Genomic DNA, 22,109 nt, shown 5'->3' with positions numbered 1-22,109 from the left:
CTCACTTTCTCCATAACCTTAAAGTATCAATGTACTCCCCTCTAAAACAATCAACTTCATAAAGCGTATTCACATATTCTCAGAGAAGAAATTAAAACCCTGCATAAAACAAATGAAAATATTGTTCCATTCAGCCAGTTAAAAAGTTGATATAATGAAATACATTTGCAAGCTTTTCAAACTTATGTTGAAAAGGGAATTGCCATCCTAAACACTGTTAAGAAATGCAAGTATTAAAATTACTTCTAGATTTTAATTTCCTTCCTTTCTACATGCACGTTAGTTCTAAACAAAAAGTAGAGATCCCAGATAAGATCATCTTGGGACCTCGCTGGGAGAACTTACTGTGATTGTACATCATTTAAAATAACTTATAAACAGGGTGATTCAGCAATTTTGCCATTTCAGCTATGTATGCTAATGAATCCTTCCTGTTGTCTGAGTAACTAACATCGAGTAGCCAGTTCCCTTGATGATCTATTAAAAATAGATCAAGAGCAATTAACTAAGAAAAACGGTGCAATGATGTTAAGTCAATAATAACTCCTTTGGAATTTTCTCTTCAGTTAATAATGGTTTATCTTCTTTAAAGACTAGTTAAGAAAAATGGTTAAGTCTGAATTGTTTATCACACTTTGCCAATTATTTAATAAGATTGTGCATACTAAACTATGATTTTTAAATGTCTAATTGTTTTTAGTTTGCAAAACTTCCATTTGATCTAAAGTTCCTCTCTTGGTCTCCCAGAGTCATGCACTGACATGCTAAGCAAAAGACTTTTTTTCCACTGTGCATCTGCTAATTACATCTGTATTCAGCTGGCTGCAGTGACACCTTTCAGCGTTTCCTCTTGTGGTTACATTTGGTACCTTTTTATATTCATACAGTTGAGATCAGCAGCTCTGACTCCATGGTACCACTCTTTGGGATTACAGAATTCAGTCATTTTATAATTATTATTTCAGTGGGACTTGCCTACAGCAAGATTAGATATTTGCACGTTTATTTTGTGCAGACATTTGCATAGAAGGTTTTATTGTGTAAAAAGAAAGTCACTGATATAATCAAATTCTTCTCAATTTCTTATACAATATACATGAGAAGCTTATTTTAGTTCTTATATTGTATTGAAATACCTACAACTGCAAAAGGCAAATCTAATTATAAGTAATATACAATATTGTATGATATGCTTTGTGAAAGCAGTCTCTTCATCTTTTATGAAGAGTTGGATTCATTGATTTTCCTTGTTCCTAAAATTTGTTCAGTGTTGTCATAGGTTTTCATTGATTCAGTCAAGTTTGCCATCTATGGTGAGATGAAAAACACTGTCTAATTCACGTGGAAGCATAGAACATTTACAACACAATAGAAGGCCATTTGGTCCATCATGTTGGTGCCAAAACAGTGGTTCATGTCGTGTTACTCCCCTTCCTTATTCTCACAGTACTGCAATTTATTTTTTCATTTCAGATAATGATTTGGTTCCCTTTTGAAAGTCAAAATTGACTCAACCTCCAACACACTGCCAGGTGAGGCATTCTAGACAGTAATCACTAGCTCTGTGAAGCAGCTTAACCTCATGTCTCCATTGTTTTGTTTGCTAATTACCTTACATCTGTGCACTAATGGTAACAGTTTCTCCCTCTCTACTCTGTCCACATCCTTATGATTCTGAATAACACCATCAAATCTCCTCTTCACCTTCTCTTCTCCAAAGAAAACAATCTCAATTTCTCCAATCTATCAACAAACCTGAAGTTCCTAATTCATAGAAGCCTTCTCATGAATCTTGTTTTCATCCTGTCTATGTCTTCACATTCTTCCGATGGTATTGTGCCTTGAAATGGATGTAATACCCCATAAGAGGCTGAACTAGTGTTTTATAGATGATTAACATAACTTGCATGCTCTTGTATGCTGTGCTTTTCTTGAATAAACCCAGGATGCCAAATGCTTTATTAACTACAGTCTCAAACTGTCCTTCCAGCTTCAATGATGCATGCACAATTACACCCAAGTCTCTCAGTTTCCTGCTTTCCTTTGGAATTTACCTTTGTATCATATCATCTTTGTGCATTCTTCCTACCTAAAGGAATCACTTCACACTTCTCTTTGTTAAATTTCACCTGTTAGTGCTTAGCCCATGCCACCACATGCTTATACCCTTTTGAAGTCCTGCACTGTGCTCCCCATGTTTCACAATATTTTCAAGTTTCATCTCATCCACAAATCTTGAAACTGTGCCTTGTACATTGAGGAATTTTGCTATAGGTTACACAGATTACCACCAGTCTTTGATTCCCATCGCTTAGCCAAATTTCATATCAATGCTGCTACTGTCTGTTTTATTAACTAACTTTGCCTTTCAAATGATATTTGATAAAGTGGCATGAGAAATGTACATCACATCAGCAGCACTTCTCTTATCAACCATATTTGTTACCTCATCAAAAAACTCAAGTGAGTTAGTTAATGTTGGCTTGCCTTAATTAACTCACATTTGCTCAAATTTTGTATGAAGTTATCTTTTCTAAAAATGTTTCCCCAGTGATGTCAAACAGATTGGGAATTTTATTTGTTTCACTTTCTGATGCAAATCCTTTCTTGGATGAAGTAGAATTGAAAGTTAATGTGGTAACTTGCAATACTACTTGTGCTTTTATTTCTGTGTGTCCTTGAAAACTATAGCCGATCAGGTAGCATTTGAGGAGCAGGAGAGTCAATGTTTCGAGCATAGGAATGATTCCTGATGAAGAGCTTATGCTCGAAACGTCGACTCTCCTGGTCCTTGGATGCTGCCTGACTGGCTGTGCTTTTCCAGCAACATACTCTTCGACTCTGATCTCCAGCATCAGAGTCCTCACTTTCTGCTTTTACCTTCTGGTTTGGTATAATGTATTGTGGAAAGAAGTGAATATCATTAAAAACATTTGGTGCAATTAAAGGAAGAATATGCATGAGGTATTAGGATTGCTAAATGCGAGTGGTGTAATGTTGTTAGCACAGCAAGAAAAGTTAGAATGTGGCCAGATCTTTAGCAGTAGCTTTACGCTAATGATGTAGTCTCCTTTTATTTAAAACTTATGGTGCTTATTACAGCCTATGGATCAGTTAGCTCAGTTAGCTGAATGGCTGGTTTGCAATGCAGAGTACTGCCAATAGTTCAATTCTATAATGGCTGAGGTAACAACGAAAGACTCTCCTTCTCAACTTCTCCCCTTGCCTGAGGCATGGTGACCCCCCAGGTTAGTCTGCCAGCAGTCATACCTCTTCAATGCACGAGTAACCCTTTGTCTGTCAGAGCTCTAGTGACCATACTGTTACTTATTGTGGCAATTTAAAAACTATTTCAAGGCTTGGGTAAAGCTATTATCGATTTCATTCAAGGATATCAAAGAATACCAGGTTTTCCTGCAAAACAATCAGCATGACAATTTATAGTTATACAGTAAAACGATTTACAAGGACGTTATCGGGACAGAAGGGTTTGAGTTATAAGAAGAGGTTGGATAAGCTGGGACATTTTTCACGGGATAGTAGAAGGTTGAGGTGTGACCTTACAGAGGTATATAAAATCATGAGGAGCATAGGTAAGGTGAACAGCAAAGGTCTTTTCTCTAGAGTTGGGGAGTTCAAAACTAGAAAGCATAATTTTAAGGTGAGAAGAGAAAGATTTAAAAGGGACCTGAGGGGCAACTTTTTCACACAGAGGGTGGTTCATAAATGAAATGAACTACCAGAGGAAGTGGTAGATGCAGGTACAGTTCCATCATTTAAAAGGTATTTAGACAGATACATGAATATGAAACGTTTAGAAGGATATGGACCAAATGCAGATAAATGGGACTAGTTTAGTTTGGGAAACATTAGGTCAGGATTGGCATGGATGAGTTGGAATGTAAAGTCTGTTTCTGTCCTGTGTGACTGTGACTCTATGACTCTTTCTGGTACTAACTATCTTAGCATTTATATCACATGCCCATAACAATAAACAGGACTGTAGGTTTCCCTTTCATTGTTATCACTGACTCTACATTCCTCTGCTGTCTGCTCCTTATCACTTCAAGTGTATTACACATCTTTGTGAAGGTTGTTAAGTTTCAACAGCCTCCATTCTTCACTAGGTTCCCATAGAATTACCTACATGTGCCACCATTCTTACAGAATTGATTACATTTTCCATGCCTGGAAAAAGTGCTCTTAGCTACATTTGTATGTTCTAAAGCTATTAATGTGCATCTAAATTGTCCCACTTCATACTGTTTCAGAATCCTTGAGCTTCAAGAATTCATCCATTCCAGTTATGTGAATGTCTCAAAGGATCAATTTGAAATTCTTCTCTGCCATTTAGTCAAGGTGCAAGGAAAGCTCCAGCCACAGTAAAATTATTTCAGGGCTTCTTCCAGAATGCTTCTAATATGCTGTGAAATTGTCTATGCTGGAGTTAAAGCAGTCAGAATCCAATTCATTAGATTGGCAAGGTCAGTCATGCAAAGGACTGAGCTAATGTCTTGCTAATTACTAGCCAAATATTCCTATTATCTTTTTTATAGAAAACTGTAGATATAAAATAAAGGATGTAGTGTCAAAAGAAAGTGCTATCAAATTATATAGATCATTGCATATAGAACAGATTTTATCAATTTTATCACAGACTCAATCCAGAAAAGGTCAGCCAAGAAGAAGAAAAATACATTTTTTTTATCATTGTAATGATAAACTTATTATATTTTACAGATACAACTAATATTTATGGTCTTTCCTGAGGATAGTGGTTTGATGAATGAGAAAAGGTAGAAACAAATAAATATTCCTTTTTACATTGGTACTTGTATGTCAAAAACAGCGACTTATGTATTCTAATCCAATTTTCCAACACTTTAACCATAGTCTTTTAATTTTGGCATTGTAAATACTTCGTAAATGTTATGGGGGTTTCTGTCGTTACCACTTTCACAGGCAGTGAATGTCAGATTCTCATAATCCACTGGATAAAATATTTTTCCTCATATTCCCTCGAAAGCATCTGTTCCTTATCTTAAATTTATGCTCCATGATCATTGATCCCTCCACCAAAGGGAAAGTTCCTTCCTGTCTATGCCCCTTCATAATTTTATACATCTTAATCATATACCCTGTCCAATCTTTGCTCCAAGGAAAACCATCCCAATCTGTCCAATGTCTCTTCATAATCAAAACTGTCCAAACACAGGCAACATCCTGATAAATGTCCTCTGCACCTTGCCCAGTACAATTACTATACTCTGAAGATGTGGATTCCAGGGCTGCACGAATTAATGGATCAAGATGACTAGTCGTGTCCCACAGGGATCTGTGCTGGTCCCTCAATTATTCATAATATGCATTAATGTCTTGAATAATGGCATAAAAAGCCAAATATCCAAATTTTCTGACAACACAAAATTGGGCAACGTTGTAGACAGTGTTGATGACAGCATAAAATTACATCAGGATATTGATTGATTAGGTGAATGGGCAAAGCTATGGAAGATGAATTATAATATAAGAAATTGTGAAATTATCTATTTCAGACTGGAAAAGGATAAAACAATGTCTTTTTTAAAAGGCACAAGAGTTAAATAAAAGTGGATATCCAATGAGATTTGGGGGTTCAGGTGAATAACTCTTTAAAATGTCACAGATAAGTTCAAAATATGGTCAAGAAGGCTAATGGAATGCTGGCTTTCATATCTAAGGGATGGAGTATAGGGATTCAGGCATTATGCTGCAGTTCTGCAAAAACCCAGGTTACACACGACTTGGAATACCATCAGGAAATTTGGGAGCCACATCTTTGGAACAATGTTTAGGCCCTGGAGGAAGCTCATTAGAAGTTTCCAAGGATGACACCTGGACTTCAGGGGTTAATTTATGAGGAGACATTAGATAAATTAGGTCTTAGAATTTAGACGATTAAGGGGTGATCTAATCAATGTCTTCAGGATATTAACAAGGAAAGACAGGATAGATAAAGATAAACTATTTCCACTTGAAGATTCTAGAACCTGGAGGCATAGTCTAAGAATTAAGGCCAGGCCATTCAGGAGAGATGTCAGAAAGCACTTCCACATGCAAAGAGCAGTGCAGGTTTGGAACTCTCTTCCTTAAGTGGGTCAATGATAATTCAAAATTAAATCTGAGGTTGACAACTTTTCAATAATTAAGGGTATCAAAGGATATGGGCCCAAGACAGGCATATGTAGTCTTGCCACAGATCAGCCACAATCTTATTGAATAGCGGAACAGGTTTAAGGGGTCAAATGGCCTACTTCTCATGTTCCAGAACTCTAGCTGTGGCCTCACCAATGTTTATACGGTTCCAGCTTAACCACCCTGCTCTTAATCTCTATGCTTCAGCTAATTAAGGTAAGTATCCCATATGCCAGTTTATCAATTTGTCCTACTACCTTAATAGACAGTGTTCATGTGCACCTAGCTCCCTCTGATCCTCCAGGGTCCTTGCCTTGTTTGACCTGCCCTAGTGCATCACCTTGTATTTATCTAGATTTAATTCTATTTACAACTGATCAGCTCATTTACATTGTCCTGTAATCTAAGGCTATCCTCCTCAGTATTTACCATCCCATCAATTTTGTACCATTCATGACTTTACTGATCAACCCTCCTACATTCAAGTTCTAAATCATTTATAAATACCACAGAGAACATGGAGCCAATACTGATCACTTCAGAACCCCTCTGTACACAGGCTTCCAGACACACACAAACCCTCAGCCTTCAATCTCTGCCTTCTGCCCCTCAGCTAATGAGAACCGCCTCTCTGTCTTATTTAACTTAAGTAAATTATTAAATTAATTTCTTTAAGAAATACTTAACTTGTTTAAGTATATCACAGTTCTTCTCTGTGACTTCTATACACATAACAAAGAACACAGATTACCACTGTGGTCGTTAATGGGTCCTACACTTTCCTGAGTTATCCTTTTACTTTATGGTTTGGATTGATAAAGATTTGTGTCCACCAATAAGTTGTCTGTTAGCAGTGTGGTAACAATGGAATAACCAGGAAATCTGAATGTAAATTTCTGAAGAGATCTCATTACTACATACCAATAATCAAAGGAATTTTGCCACGACTTACAGATGCAAAAGTCTTCACTAACCTGTACATGAAGGATGTTACTGGCAAATGAAGCTGAATGAAAGCAATTGCTTTCAACCTACATTCTGGACACCACTTGGGAGATGCAGAAGGTGGCATGCATGCTATTTGTCATTTCCATGGCTCTAGAGGAGCATCGATGCAGACAATATGAAACAGTTAGTGATCCACCTGAATTGAATGATCAGCTGGTTTGTGGATATGGTCACTTAGTAGTGTAGAACCTGACCATTGAATAAAGACACATTTTGCTGAAGCCTTTTCTTCTTGCACTCTTGATTGAAATATGCAAATACAGGTTTCTTTTGGAAACTAACAAAAATGTTTGTAAGATACATAAAGACAATATTGCTGATGATAATCAAATCTAGTGGGACAGCTAGACAGCTCACCAGATGAACCTGAGGGGAACTAAAAAAAGTTGCAACTAATGATGCCTGATACCAAGTCCGTAGGTTATGCATCGATAGCAAAATGTCTTCACCCAGAACCTGAAAGGTTGAGAGCTGCAGCACTGATGCAGCACTCGACAAATGTAAAAAGATCCATTGAACTTGTCAATCACTTAGCAAATTTTTACGCAATTTGTTGTTGGAACATTACCATTAGGCCAACTCATTACCAAGGATATGCAGTAGCACTGAGGAACAGAACAAGACATAACATTCCCTAAAATCAAGCAACTAACGATTACAATGCCAATGCTGAAATGTTGCAACAAAAGTGATTAAATCACCCAGCCCTAGGATGCCAGTGAGGTGCACCTGACAAAACCTGCAACTGCAACAAGGATAACTAGTTGGTTGCATTTGCATCCAAGTCATTAATGTAAGTAGAATTAGACCACACAGCCAATGAAAGATAATTGGGTCATTGTCTTTGCTTGTGATCATTTTCTTCACTACCTACTTAAAGTCAGAGAGTCATAGAGATGTACAGCATGGAAACAGACCCTTCGGTCCAACCCGCCCATGCCGACCAGATATCCCAACCCAATCTAGTCCCACCTGCCAGCACCTGGCCCATATCCCTCCAAACCCTTCCTATTCATATACCCATCCAAATGCCTCTTAAATGTTGCAATTGTACCAGCCTCCACCACATCCTCTGGCAGCTCATTCCATACACGTACCACCCTCTGCATGAAAAAGTTGCCCCTTAGGTCTCTTTTATATCTTTCCCCTCTCACCCTAAACCTATACCCCCTAGGTTCTGGACTCCCCAACACCAGGGAAGAGATTTTGCCTATTTATCCTATCCATGCCTCTCATAATGTTGTAAACCTCTATAAGGTCACCCCTCAGCCTCCGACGCTCCAGGAAAAACAGCCCCAGCCTGTTCAGCCTCTCCCTGTAGCTCAGATCCTCCAACCCTGGCAACATCCTTATAAATCTTTTCTGAACCTTTCAAATTTCCCAAAATCTTTCTGATAGGAATGAGACCAGAATTGCACACAATATTCCAACAGTGGCCTAACCAATATCCTGTACAGCCGCAACATGACCTCCCAACTCCTGTACTCAATACTCTGACCAATAAAGGAGAGCATACCAAACGCCTTCTTCATTATTCTATCTACCTGCGACTCCACTTTCAAGGAGCTATGAACCTGCACTCCAAGGTCTCTTTGTCAGCAACACTCCCTAGGACCTTACCAATAAGTGTATAAGTCCTGCTAAGATTTGCTTTTCCAAAATGCAGTACCTCGCATTTTTCTGAATTAAACTCCATCTGTCACTTCTCAGCCCATTGGCCCATCTGGTCAAGATCATGTTGTAATCTGAGGTAACCCTCTTCGCTGTCCACTACACCTCCAATTTTGGTGTCGTCTGCAAACTTACTAACTATACCTCTTATGCTCGCATCCAAATCATTTATGTAAATGACAAAAAATAGAAGGCCCAGCATTGATCCTTGTGGCACTCCACTGGTCACAGGCCTACAGTCTGAAATACTTGTAAGAGACAAAGTGATAGCTAAGCCTGACCGCAAGACAATTCAATTCAAATACTTTTTCTTAAGACTCTATCATCTGCTTCAACCATCTCCATAGAAAGTTATTCCTGAAGTAGGGCTTGTGCCCGAAACGTCGATTCTCCTGTTCCTTGGATGCTGCCTGACCTGCTATACTGTTCCAGCAACACATTTGCAGCTCTGATCTCCAGCATCTGCAGTCCTCACTTTCTCTCCATAGAAAGTTATGCCAATTATAGAGATACCATGTGAATGTGGCATGTAAGCAGAGTAAACAAATATATATTGTTGAGAATATGCATTGCTGTCAAGTGCAGCACTCCCTATGAAGACAGAAGAGGATGCAGCAATAGAGTGAAATCTTCCATACAACTTGAAGCACCAGATTGATATTCTCTGGTAATTTTTAACCCAGCAGAGACATTGAGTCTAACAGACAAGCGCATTGCTCAAATCAAGCAAACAACTTTCCAACTTGCAGAGTGGTGGCACAATGGTTAACATTGCTGCCTCACAGCGTCAGGGACCTGGGTTCAATTGCAGCCTTGGACGAATGTCTGTGTGGATTTTGCATATTCTCCCTGTGTCTGCATGGAGTTTCCCCTGGGTGCTCTGGTTTCCTCCTGCAATCCAAAGATGCACAGGTTAAGCAAATTGGCCATGCTAAATTGCCCATAGTATTCAGGGATGTGTAGGTTAAGTGCATTAGTCAGGGGTAAGTGTAGAGCAATAAGGTGGGGGAATGGGGCTGAGTGGGTTACTCTTCAGAGGGTCGGTGTGGACTTATTGGGCCAAAGGGTCTGTTTTCACACTGTAGGGATTCTATAAAAGAATAGCTTGAAAGCAACAAGGACAGTCCTGTAGTCACAGGGATGTACTGGACACACAGAAATGAATTGACAGCTCAAGACGGGACAGTGTGCAAAGGAAGTAGAGCCACTAAACTGAAAGAGTTAAGAGGAGAGATGCTGAGGCACATTGATGCAAGCAGCCAATGAATTGACTCAAATCTGAGGAAGTCATGAACAGTGTTCCACTGGCTAAACAGGAACAATAAAATCAAGGAAAACGTCAAGCAAGTCAATGCTTGGAAGAATAGAAAGCTAAGCAAGATAGAGAGTAGCTGTGATGACACAAGTCATCCCAGACAGACTGGTAAAAGCTTTTGATTGTCACAGGAACCGATTATTTTATCATGGTAGATCACTATTCTGACTGAGGGGAAGTAGACCAGATAGCTTCAATAACTAGTGGTGAGATAGCAGCATGCCTAAAAGCACACTTCACTTGTGATGGTGTTCCAGGCACTCAAGGGACATTGGCCCACTCAGATTTAACTGGTTCATAAAGGATTGGAAAATTCAACACCACACATCATTTTATCATGATCCTCAGTCAAAGGGAAGAAATGAGGTGGCAATGAAAATTGTCAAAGAAATCATAAAGAAATCAAAAAATTCCAGCACAGACATATGCAATGCATTTCTTGAATGGAGAAACACATTTACTAAAGGCTTTGAAAGTGGTCTAGTATAAAGACTAATAAGAGTATCAAAAAGGTATTGGAGTCAGAAGTACAAACAAGCATGGATGACAAAATCAACATCAAATGGCAGAATGCCAAATTCCATTTTGGCATGACTGCCAAATCATTGCCAGAGCTAAGCATTGGAGAGTCAGTCATGATACATTTTCATCAAGAGTCAGCCAAAGTGGCAATTTGGTACCTGCATAGACCAGTTGTCACCTTGATCATGCTCAGTGGAAGTGAACAATTAGATATACCATTACAACTGCAGACTCTTTTGCACAACCAGAGAAGCTGTTCCTCACCTACCAATAGCTGATCAGGATCATACAAACCTTTGCACAGATCAATAATTAGTCCCAAAGGTCAAAGGCACCTATCAACAAAAATGAAACAACAACAGGTACCACAACAACACAACATGGAAACAACACTGATCAAAGAAGGAGTATCACTGAGATGAATATCCAGTGATAACATACACGTAGATCATTATGGGATCACCATGCTTTATGCACATTATGTTTAAATCATGTGAGAAACTGACGATAACAAAATGTTAACGTATTAGAACAGTGATGTAAACAGTGACTACCTTTGGTAAATCACAATGTGAATGATGCAAGTAATATTTTGTATGGAAAGGGGGAATGGTTAGGTTAGAGATGCAATAGAGAACTAATGTACCTCCTGGTTTACAGTAATCGTATGACCTCTACCATGAGGCACTCACTAGAGCCATCCATCTTATAGCCAGTTCAATGAAGACACATTACAAGATGCAGTGTTGTACTGCAAACTAGTGACAGACCACATGTGCACAAAAATAAATTGATAAAGTGAGGGCTCAGTGTTTCCATGCCTTGGATGGTCCAATTCAGATATAGCAAGAGATATTGGAAAACAAACATTTGAATCTATTTTATTGGTAATTCAATGGATAAATATAGGTATAAAATTGAAATGCTCCATGCTAAATCCTGATGTGCTGAAGTTTTCATTTAAACAGCACACTAGACTGTCTTGTAGGGTTGGGAAAGCAATAAAGCCAACCTGTGTTTGATCACTGGTCAGTGACAATCCTAGCAGTGCATTAATTTGCTGAAGAAAGTGTCTACTCTGTTCCATATGATGACTGTCAAAATTTGAAAATCAAGATTAGCCTTGTATGTGATGTGCTGTGTATAAATCAAAGTCATTGTATTGGCAAAAATTTACAATGGAAGGATTCAAAAGAAAGTATCAAAGCCATTACAGGCTTGAGATCACTGAGTTATGATAAGTGCTCATAAAAGCTCATTGTGAAATAGAATGGATGTGATCCAAGTTTTAAAGTTAATGAAGGAAATTGCTACTGGAGAACTCATGCAAAACCAGGTCAGAAGGACACAGCTAAACAAAGAAATTGTAGGCCAAATTTTAAGCCTGAAATAAACAGGGCTGGTACTTTTTCATTTGAGGTACTTTTTAGTTTGAAATACTTTTTGTAGAAATTCTGGTCCTTCATAGAAAAAAATAATATAATGTCAGACAGAAATTTGTCAATAACATTTAGAACAACTTTTAAAAGTTCTAGAGCGAAAGTTTAGACTACCTTCTAAAGGGCGGCACAGTGGCTCGGTGGTTAGCAACGCTGCCTCATAGTGCCAGGGACCTGGGTTTGATTCCTGCCTCAGGCGACTGTTTGTGTGGAGTTTGCACATTCTCCCCATGTCTGCATGGGTATCTTCTGGGTGTTCTGGTTTCCTCCCACAATCTAAAGATGTGCAGGTCAGGTGAATTGGTCATGCTAAATTGCCCATATTTACTCCATTCGTCAGGAGTAAATATACGGTAGAGGAATGGGGCTGGGTAGGTTACTCTTCAGAGTGTTGGTGTGGACTTGCTGGGCCAAATGGCCTGTTTCCATACTGTAGGGAATCTAAACTAATCTAACTTCCTTACTAGCATGCTCAAGCCGGAAAACCTCCTTGTCACCTTTCTATCTGCCCTAGGCAATCATAGAATGGAAAAATCCCCAAGAATCCAGAAGAACCTCTGAGAAACAATGAATACTAATTCCAAGCCAATTTCTGGAAGGCAGGCTGCTATTATAGGATTTCTGGTTCTGTGGTGAAATTTCCCAGAATTTGGTGGCTTCACAGAATATCTGGGATCAATCTGAATTATATTTTGCTTAGAACCATCTGGAATATTCCTCATTCCTGCAATTGTGTGGCATGCAAGGAAAACTGAAAAGACCTTTTTTAAAAAAGCATGAAATTCCATGGATTGATAATTCTGTTTATAAAATGAAGTAGTGGTTTGAACAAAAGTACTCCCCAGGCTTTCCCATCCCCTTAACTTCTTCACACTTCGACTTACTGAATTGTGGAATATACTACCAATTAGTACAGTGACCGTTGACTGTGGGAATGTAATGTGGAACTGGATGAATTTTCAGTGCAACAAAATTAGCTTGGAAGTAAGTAGGATGTTTTGAGACCTGGAAAACAAGTTTCCCTTGCATCTAACTGAATTTATGGCGTGACTTGCTTTATATTTTTGACTGTGTTTTCCGGCCATAGCCAGATGGGTTGAGGAGCTGACTATTGAGAGAACAGGTCTATAATACCAGTCCATAGCTGCTGAATGGAGGGGAAAGTGGGATCAAATGTCTTGGTGGAGATCATGGAGGGTCAGTAATGGGGGGGATTGGAAGGACCTTTGGAAGGAGAAGACCAGGGCAATCAGAAAGGGGTAAATTGGAAATGTTTCAGAAATTGAAAGTGTGAGGGAAAGATTAGTAATGTCTCAAGGTGGGGTTGGAGAGGGGAAGGAGAGACGGTAGATTATTGGAAGAGCCAGTGCTGGATGAAATTAGAATGGATGTATCCAATTAAAGCAAATTGGTAAAATAGGCAAATTGAATTCAAGAGTGAATTGAAAAGGGGATAAGTAGCCCTTGGATCCAGCTATTCTTGCCTCTGTTTGTTTGCCAGGTTAAATTTACAAAGGCGGTAAATTCTGAGCCTCATTGTAGCATAAAGTAAACAAACATCTTCCTGAGAACAAGTTGGTTTCCCATCATATTCCTACCTGGCCTCTATTCAAATCTAAAGTGGCCATCTGGGAGACAGGCTGTGTTTATTTTTTTTATGTACCAGAGTAACCAAATCTACGCACTTGGGTAGGTTAAACTCCATCCTCTCCACAACCTGCATAGGATGGGAAATAGTCTGATCAGATGCTGAGAGAGTACTTGCATGAGAAAGCAAGCTGTGCATGTTTAGTGGTCTTTTTCACTCCCGCTCTGACCTCTAATATTTGTGTTCGCATTCTCTTTTTTTCTTTTCTGTGATAACTGTTGCCAAAGGTATCAGCATGCATCCCTTCAGTACCCTGGTAAATACTTTATGAATCTTTCATTATGTGCTGGTTTTATATAGCCTGGCTATAGGGAAACAAATCCAACTTGTGGTTTTTATGAAAAATTACTGAACACTGACCACCAAATGGGAAAATGCTGTAGTCCAAGTTTTTTTTTCTGTAAACTCCCTCAATATCTCACATCAGCTTCAGCTTAGACTGAGCATTAAATGAAACATGGGCAAGAATTTTATGTTCCCCAGCTGAAGAGTTTACAGGTTAAAGGGGGAAGCCTAAAACTCCTCCAATAGCTTTCTCTTTCTTCCCAGAAAATGCCTATCCTGACTTCTTCACAATTTTAGATATTATTAATCAACCTGTGCAGACATGTTACGACGCTCCTCTAGAGCAAGTGGCACTTGAACCCAGGCATTTTAGTCCAGAAGTAGGGACACTACCACTGCACCACAAGAGATCCTATTAGATGCTGCATACACCTCTTGAGCAGGTGGGACTTGAATTTGGGCCTCCTGACTCCAATGTTGGTCAGCCCCTTCTTCCCAACTCAATTACATCAACTGAGACCATTAAACAACCAATTAATGTTGTTTAAACTGGGCCACTTCCTGCCCAGTTCCAATTATCAGGTTGGTGAGACGTTTCAGGGACAGGAGGAAGCTTGAAAAGCATTATGTTCAGGTTTCAGGCGAAAAATGTCAGAGTGAGGGCACATCCATCAAAAGCCTCTTTTCTGTCGGGGTGCCTCCTCCACAAGGTCTGGTTCCTGAGGGCATTCGCTTCCCTCTGAGCTCTCCATGCCCACCTGGACCTCCAGGATCTGGACTCTGAGGACTACACACAGCCTTGGAGGGCAAAAGTCCCATCTAATAACTCTAGGGCAGTAGGAACCATGCTGCTGACTCTCTTTGGTGGCTGGGAACAAAAACACTGCCATTCTAAAAATCCTGATTGTAAAGTACTGGTTATGAACAGTTTCAAATCTTATTGATTATTTCTGAAGACTTGCAGGGGATGGGACCACATTGTTTGAAGCTAGATGCTAAAATAAGCAAAACACTGACTCAGTTTCCATTTGGTTGCAGTTTTCTGTTTTCACCACAGAGTGGTAAAATGCTGAGAAGTCGATGGAACAATTAAGAACTATTTGCATATAGTGATGTATATATATGACCATTATCTTCATATATTGATATATATGCTTCAGGTAAAAATAGCATAGTCATGCAATACTTTACTGTCATTTATTTGTTATCTATTTTCATGTAGCCTTTTAATACATAGAGTCATAGAGATGTACAGCATGGAAACAGACTCTTCGGTCCAACCCGTCCATGCTGACCAGATATCCCAACCAAATCTAGACCCACCTGCCAGCACCTGACCCATATCTCTCCAAACCCTTCCTATTCACATACCCATCCAAATGCCTCTTAAATGTTGCAATTGTACCAGCCTCCACCACATCCTCTGGCAGCTCATTCCATACACGTACCACTCTCTGTGTGAAAAAGTTGCCCCGTAGGTCTCTTTTGTATCTTTTCCCTCTGCCCTAAACCTATGCCCTCTAGTTCTGGACTCCCTGACCGCAGGGAAAAGACTTTACCGATTTACCCTATCCATGCCCCTCATAATTTTGTAGACCTCTACAAGGTCACCCATCAACCTCCAACGCTCCAGGGAAAACAGCCCCAGCCTGTTCAGCCTCTTCCTATAGCTCAAATCCTCCAACCCTGGCAACATCCTTGTAAATCTTTTCTGAACTCTTTCAAGTTTCACAATATCTTTCTGATAGGAAGGAGACCAGAATTGCACACAATATTCCAACAATGGCCTAACCAATGTCCTGTACAGCTGCAACATGTCCTCCCAACTCCTGTACTCAATACTCTGACCAATAAAGGAAAGCATACCAAACACCTTCTTCACTATCCTATCTACCTGCGACTCCACTTTCAAGGAGCTATGAACCTGCACTCCAAGGTCTCTTTGTTCAGCAACACTCCCTAGGACCTTACCATTAAGTGTATAAGTCCTGCTAAGATTTGCTTTCCCAAAATGCAGCACCTCGCATTTATCTGAATTAAACTCCATCTGCCACTTCTCAGCCCATTGGCCCATCTGGTCAAGATCCTGTTGTAATCTGATGTAACCCTCTTCGCTCTCCACTACACCTCCAATTTTGGTGTCATCTGCAAACTTACTAACTGTACCTCTTATGCTCGCATCCAAATCATTTATGTAAATGACAAAAAGTAGAGGACCCAGCACTGATCCTTGTGGCACTCAACTGGTCACAGGCCTGAAAAACAACCCTCCACCATCACCCTCTGTCTTCTACCTTTGAGCCAGTTAAGATCATTTTGTTGTTGCATATTTATACTGCTAGCCCTGTGGCTCAGAAAATTGAAAGTCAATACCCCCTTCATCTTTTTAAATCTGCACCAGCCCTCTTACCACTGCGTTTAAAGACAATCCATACCATTGCTCTTGATGTAGCTTGGGTTGTCTGGATTGCTATTCACTATAAGATGGATTTGCTGCTGCTACTCGGGCTGAAAGTGGCAAGTAACATTCATACCAACAAATTCTAGGTAATGGCCATCTCCAACAAGAAAGCATCTAATCACTGCCCCTTCACATTCAATGACATTACCATAACTCCCCCATTATCACCATCTGGGGTGTTACCATTGATCAAAAACTCAACTGGACTAGCAATATAAACACAGTGGCTACAACAACAGCTTAAAGGTAGGAATACTGCATCAAGTAACTCACCTTGTGACTCCCCAAATCCTGTCCAACATCTATAAAGCACAAGTCAGGAGTGTGATGAAATACTCCCACTTCCCTGGATGGACGCAGCTCTAAAAACACTCAAGGAACTTGACGCTGTTCAGGACAAAGCAGCCCACTTGAATGGGACCATGCCCACCAACATCCATTCCCTCCAACACCAATGCTCAGTAGGAGTAATGTTTACCATTTACAAGATGCCTGCCAAAAATTCACCAAAGCTTCTTAGACAGAATCTTCCTGACCTATGACCACTTCCATCTAGAAGGACAAGGGCAATAGATACATGGGAACACCACCACCCTTCCAAGCTACTTACCATCCTGATTTGGAACTATTGTGCTGTTTCTTTAAAGTCACTGGGTCAAAATCCTAGAATTCCCACTCTAATGGCATTATCAGTCAAACTACAGCAGGTGGACTGCAGCAATTCGAGATGGTAGCTCACCACCACTTTCTCAAGGGCAACTAGCAATGGGCAATAAATGGTGGCCAGCCAGTGACACCCATGTATCACGAGTGACTTAAAATGGAACAATAAAAAACTCGGCTCGATAAACTTCCAAATGTTTACCACACCACCATACCAGGAAAGAAGCTATTGGTTTAAACAAGATGGAGTTTATTTCATGATAGCATCTAGGTATACTGTTGTACTGTTGTGAAGGACATTGTACAGAGAGTATGAGGAGGAATCCAGATGGAACGTCTCACTCCTGCAAGATCCTAACCTGTTCACCCACAAGGCCATTTGACATCATCATAGTGGATGGTGCATAAGGCACTCCACAGCATGAACTCTTTTCAGACCCTTATAAAACATTCCCCACGCACACGTCCCAAGCATGATTTTTTTTCCTTTGTTTTTCCTTCATTCCCCTGTTCCACCATTTGACTTTTCATCCATTATTCTCTTGGTATCAGGATTTCTCCCCAGTCCAAGACATCCTAGTTCAAAAATCTGCACTCTTCATTGCTCCTTTGGTCTAGCCCTCGAAATTCCTTCCTTTCCTTTAAATAATTCATGCTTTCACAAGGTGCACAACATGGAATTAAGTTGTTCGATATTTGTTAGTTAAGTTTGTTTTAAATATATCAGCATTCTATGCATAGATCTAATTATTAATGTAAGGTATGACAGCCTGGGAAATTCAGAGTGTTATAAACTTTTGAAGAAGTTTTATTCAATGCAAATTTCTGCTTGGAAAATGTACAAATTGAGAGTCTGTGGATTGCAAACACAAAAACTTTAGAACAAACTCAACCTGCAATAATAGTGGAAAAAAGCTCTATCATAATTCCACCTTGTGTTGAAAGACTGTTTGTTTGTTTTTCTTATGTTAACAGTTCAGTTTTAAAATGAATTTGAATCAGTTACCATTTTCTTCAGCATAATGCTTCAGATTAAACACATTGCAACTATTTTTGAATACCCAAACACAAATCTGAAATCCTAATAAATCCAAAACACTTTTTGTAATTTCTATTATCCCAACCTTTCCCACAACAGCCCTCACCCCTCAATCATCACATCTTTTACCAGGTCCTTTTTGTTAAAGGAAGCAATGGCTAAGCCTGCAGGCATCTCCATTAATATCAGCTGGTGCTTGATCCATAATCTGCTAACCTCCATTTGATTAATGTAAGGAGACCATTTCTTAAAAGGCCTTCTACTAAGGCTGAATGTCATCAATCCTGATTGGAAATCTAGGCTAAGAAGAAGAAATTTCTGGGGCATCCAATTCCATTCATTCACATTCTGGGTTTAATACTGCAAACCGGTCACTGCAGGGATTCAGGGTGACATTGATGAGGTTTAGGGCATAGCACTGAATGACTACAATGATTTATAAAGGGCCTGTGATTGAATACAGCCGGTTTAATGCTCGACTAGGAAGAAAGGCAATTTTATGATGAATTAAAGCACAAAATGACTTAACAAATATACCAGCAGCTTTTACGAAGTTCTGCTCATCGTGTGTTAGTCTTCATGACAGAAGCACAAAGCATAAAATCTATGCCTCCCTAATGCTTGGTAGTTTGATGGGTGCAATGGATTAGAAACAAGACTTTCTGTACCTGTCTGAGTTTGAATTTTCCTGAATATGAAATGGTTTTCCTTTTGGTGGATCTTGGACATAATGAGCATGAGCAGTGTCAATCTAATCTCTAATTGGTGCAAGTCCGTAGATCAAAGCTGGCATTCACTGTTAGAGAGTTTGCACTTCATGTAGGAGATCAAAGGGATGGCTGCTGTTGTCAGTGTGAAACTCTGCCCTGCCACAGTTTGAAGGAGTCATTTAAAGATCGAGGAAAAGGAACTTTGCAGGATAACTGGTTGTGCTTATTGCTGACACTGGGTGGCAAAAGTGTTCCATTCCCCAGCATTAATATTCTTCACCGAGAAGAACATACAATGTATCCTTAAAACCCCAGACATGCATTGCCAAACATTTCTAGCAATATATTTTGTATTATCCTTGTCTCAAAAAAAGGTCATGAAGTTAATTCACAGAATATTTTGTTGGAAGGGTTTGTGGGATTCAAAACTACAGTTTGTTTGGAACCTGGAGCTTTACCCTGACACCTCTTTGCTTATAAAACAGTATTGGTGCTAGTCACTGTGCAGGTGTTAAGAAGGCTGCTGCTTATTAGATGTAAATCATATGTAGATTAGTGCTAAAAGACAAGTGAAAGAGAAACCATTGAATTCAGGTGATTTTTCAAGTTTGGAGTTAACCATTAGTTTTCTATTAGATCAGTTCTTTTGATCAACTGCATCAGGTTGAAGGAATATCTGAGACACAAAGACAATAATTTCATTCTGGAATTTAGATGATGATCAAAAATTTTATTCCCGAGTTCTGGGCATCATGAGGGAGAAATTGAGCACTGCAGATGCTGGAGATCAGAATTGAAGAGTGTGGTGCTGTAAGAGCACAGCCAGTCAGGCAGCATCTGTGGAGCAGGAGAGTTGATATTTCGAGCATAAGCTCAAATTCCTGATGAAGAGTTTATGCTCAAAACGTTGATTCTCCTGCACCTCAGATGCTGCCTGACCAGCTGTGCTTTTCCAGCACCACACTGTTCGAATCTGGGCATCATTAGTCAGGCCAGCATTTATTGTTCAAATGCTGAATTGCTTGTAGTGTCCAGGGATATGTAGGTTGAGTGGTTTAGCCATGGGAGATGCAGGGTTGTTGGGGGGGTAAATCTGGGTAGGATGCTCTTCAGAGAGTTGGTTGGGCTGAATGTCCTGTTTCCACATGGTAGGGATTCTATGATTAGTTCTACTTGAGAAAGTGATGGTGTGGCTTCTTGAACTGCTCAGTCCATGTGGTGAAGCTAATCTTATGGTGTGGTTAGACATCTCAGGATATTGATCCAGTGGCAGTGTCAGATGGTTGATATATTTCCATGACAGGTTGGTGTTTAAATTGAAGGAGAAGTGGAGGTAACTATATTCCCATCTAGCTGCTGCCTTTATCTTTCCAGGTGGTAGATGTTGCAGGTCGGGGAAGGTATGGTTGAGGATCACAGAATCAGATGTGCAGAAGGAAGTCATTTGGTCCACTGTGTCTGCACTGCCTCTGGATTGTTATTAGCTGCATGAATAAATTATAAGAGTTTTGGTCAGTTTTATTGCATTTTCCGCCGTGGGCTATGGATCATTGTCTACTGTAATTCATAGAGAAGAAAGTGTGTTTTTTTAAGGGGAACTGACTGAACAGGGGACTTCACAAATTCAGCAGCTTCATGGTGAACACAATTGATCTGCTGTCTGGCACTATTGTCTCTTACAGACAGTAACTGAGAGCATCATTAGCAACCTAAAATGCATGTCTAATGAGCAACCAATAAAGTTCCTTAATGAATGCAATGCAACTATAATGAACTAAGCATGATCATTTGAAATGGTTAGTAAAGGGCCATGGTGTGGTTACCTTTTGGAAGATTTCTTTAAAGTATACAGTTCATTTTTCTTTTTATATTCCAGAATTTGATTGGTTACAGCAAACAGGAATGTAAGGGTAGTCAAATAACTCCACAAATATATTGTGACGATACTGTGGCTTTAAGAGATGTATTCTGTCCTGGTTTTTTTGTATGAAAAGAGGTGAGACAGAGATAATGAGCAGTCTTCTTTGAGCCAATAAATAAAACAGCTTGTGAGGCCTTGTTTTTTTTTCCGAAGGTGGAACAATAGAAACAGCATGAATGGGTGTGGTCAAGTTCCCAAGGAACTGGAATTTTTAGTGTAGCTTTCAGTAGTTGTTGTGAAAGCTGCTACATCTCTCTCTTTCCATCTCTTTGTTACAGCTAAAAGCTTAGGTTCTCTTCCTGCTGGTAGAAATGACTGTGAGACAATCTATGTTACTAAATTTGATTTGCTTTTGCCAAGGGTGTGCTTATGGGATGTTATTATCTTGGAACAGTTAATGAGTAGTTGATTATTTTAAGTATTTCAATAGAGTTCCACTTAAGCCAATTCTTTTCCTTTTTTATTTTGTCTGTATTTTAACTATAGTGTATGAATAAAGTGTGTTTTTCTTCAAGTCTGATAGTTTAACCAATCAAATTCCATCCAGAATGCAACACCAGGCACTTGCCTTTAATATAAGAAATGGTTAGGATCTAGGCTATGTCCTTGACCTGTTTGGAGAGGGTTTGGTATGGTCCATAACGACTATTCTTATCTGAATAGACTAAATAATACCCTGCAGAAAGTGGTTAGCAAATTCTGCTACCTTGGGTGCACCATAATGAACAATCAATCTTTTGGCGTAGATCCCAATAGAGACATATGGAAAGAATTTACCACTTTTGGCCAACCCTCAAAACTGCACAGAATAATGTCAGCTGACCCTTCTCACCAAAGTGGAGGCTCAGCACTTGAAATGTGCATCCTTGCTATTTACAGGGACATTCTGGGTATCTCATAAAACAACATCATGACAGCTGCATCTTCTCAAAGACAAATCTCACAAGTATGTTGGTGCTTATCAAGCAGAGGCTGTCTTGCTGGTTTGAGTATGCTCACAGGATGGAAGACTGCATATTTAAGGATATTTTCAATAGTTAATAGCCTGACTAGTAGGATGCTCAAAACGCCACCATGAGGACACTTGCAAGCATGACATGAAGACCCTGAACATTGTCTCCGAAGTGCGAGAACTAATAGCTGATATGAGGAAAATGGTGCATTGCCTCTGCACCACCACCACCATCAGTAACTACAGCAATTTAGCAACAGGTGCCAACACAGCAATCCACAAAGTCATCTGATAATCATCT

The 22,109-nt window shown here is 39.6% G+C and overlaps 1 protein-coding gene across 9 annotated transcripts in view; it reads left to right on the top strand.

The window, feature by feature from the left end:
- hs3st1l1 (heparan sulfate (glucosamine) 3-O-sulfotransferase 1-like1) overlaps nucleotides 1-22,109 on the top strand; it is a 143,820-nt gene that overhangs the window by 7,061 nt on the left and 114,650 nt on the right. For 5 of the 9 annotated variants that reach the window (XM_043712530.2, XM_043712527.2, XM_043712526.2 and 2 more), the window contains exon 2: nucleotides 1,474-1,532. The exons of 3 other annotated variants lie outside the window; for them this stretch is intronic. The gene's annotated coding sequence lies outside the window, so the exon portion shown is untranslated. Of the gene's footprint in view, nucleotides 1-1,473; nucleotides 1,533-4,740; nucleotides 4,797-7,128; nucleotides 7,394-22,109 lie in introns of those variants that run through there. One more of the 9 variants, XR_006314901.2, reaches the window with a different exon arrangement.

The sequence above is a fragment of the Chiloscyllium plagiosum genome, unplaced genomic scaffold, assembly GCF_037043375.1.
Source record: "Chiloscyllium plagiosum isolate Xiang-an unplaced genomic scaffold, Cpla_swu_hap1 HiC_scaffold_22, whole genome shotgun sequence".
NCBI lineage: Eukaryota > Metazoa > Chordata > Chondrichthyes > Orectolobiformes > Hemiscylliidae > Chiloscyllium > Chiloscyllium plagiosum.
Note: the sequence above shows the minus strand (reverse complement) of the source record. Positions and strands in the feature narration are given on the sequence as shown.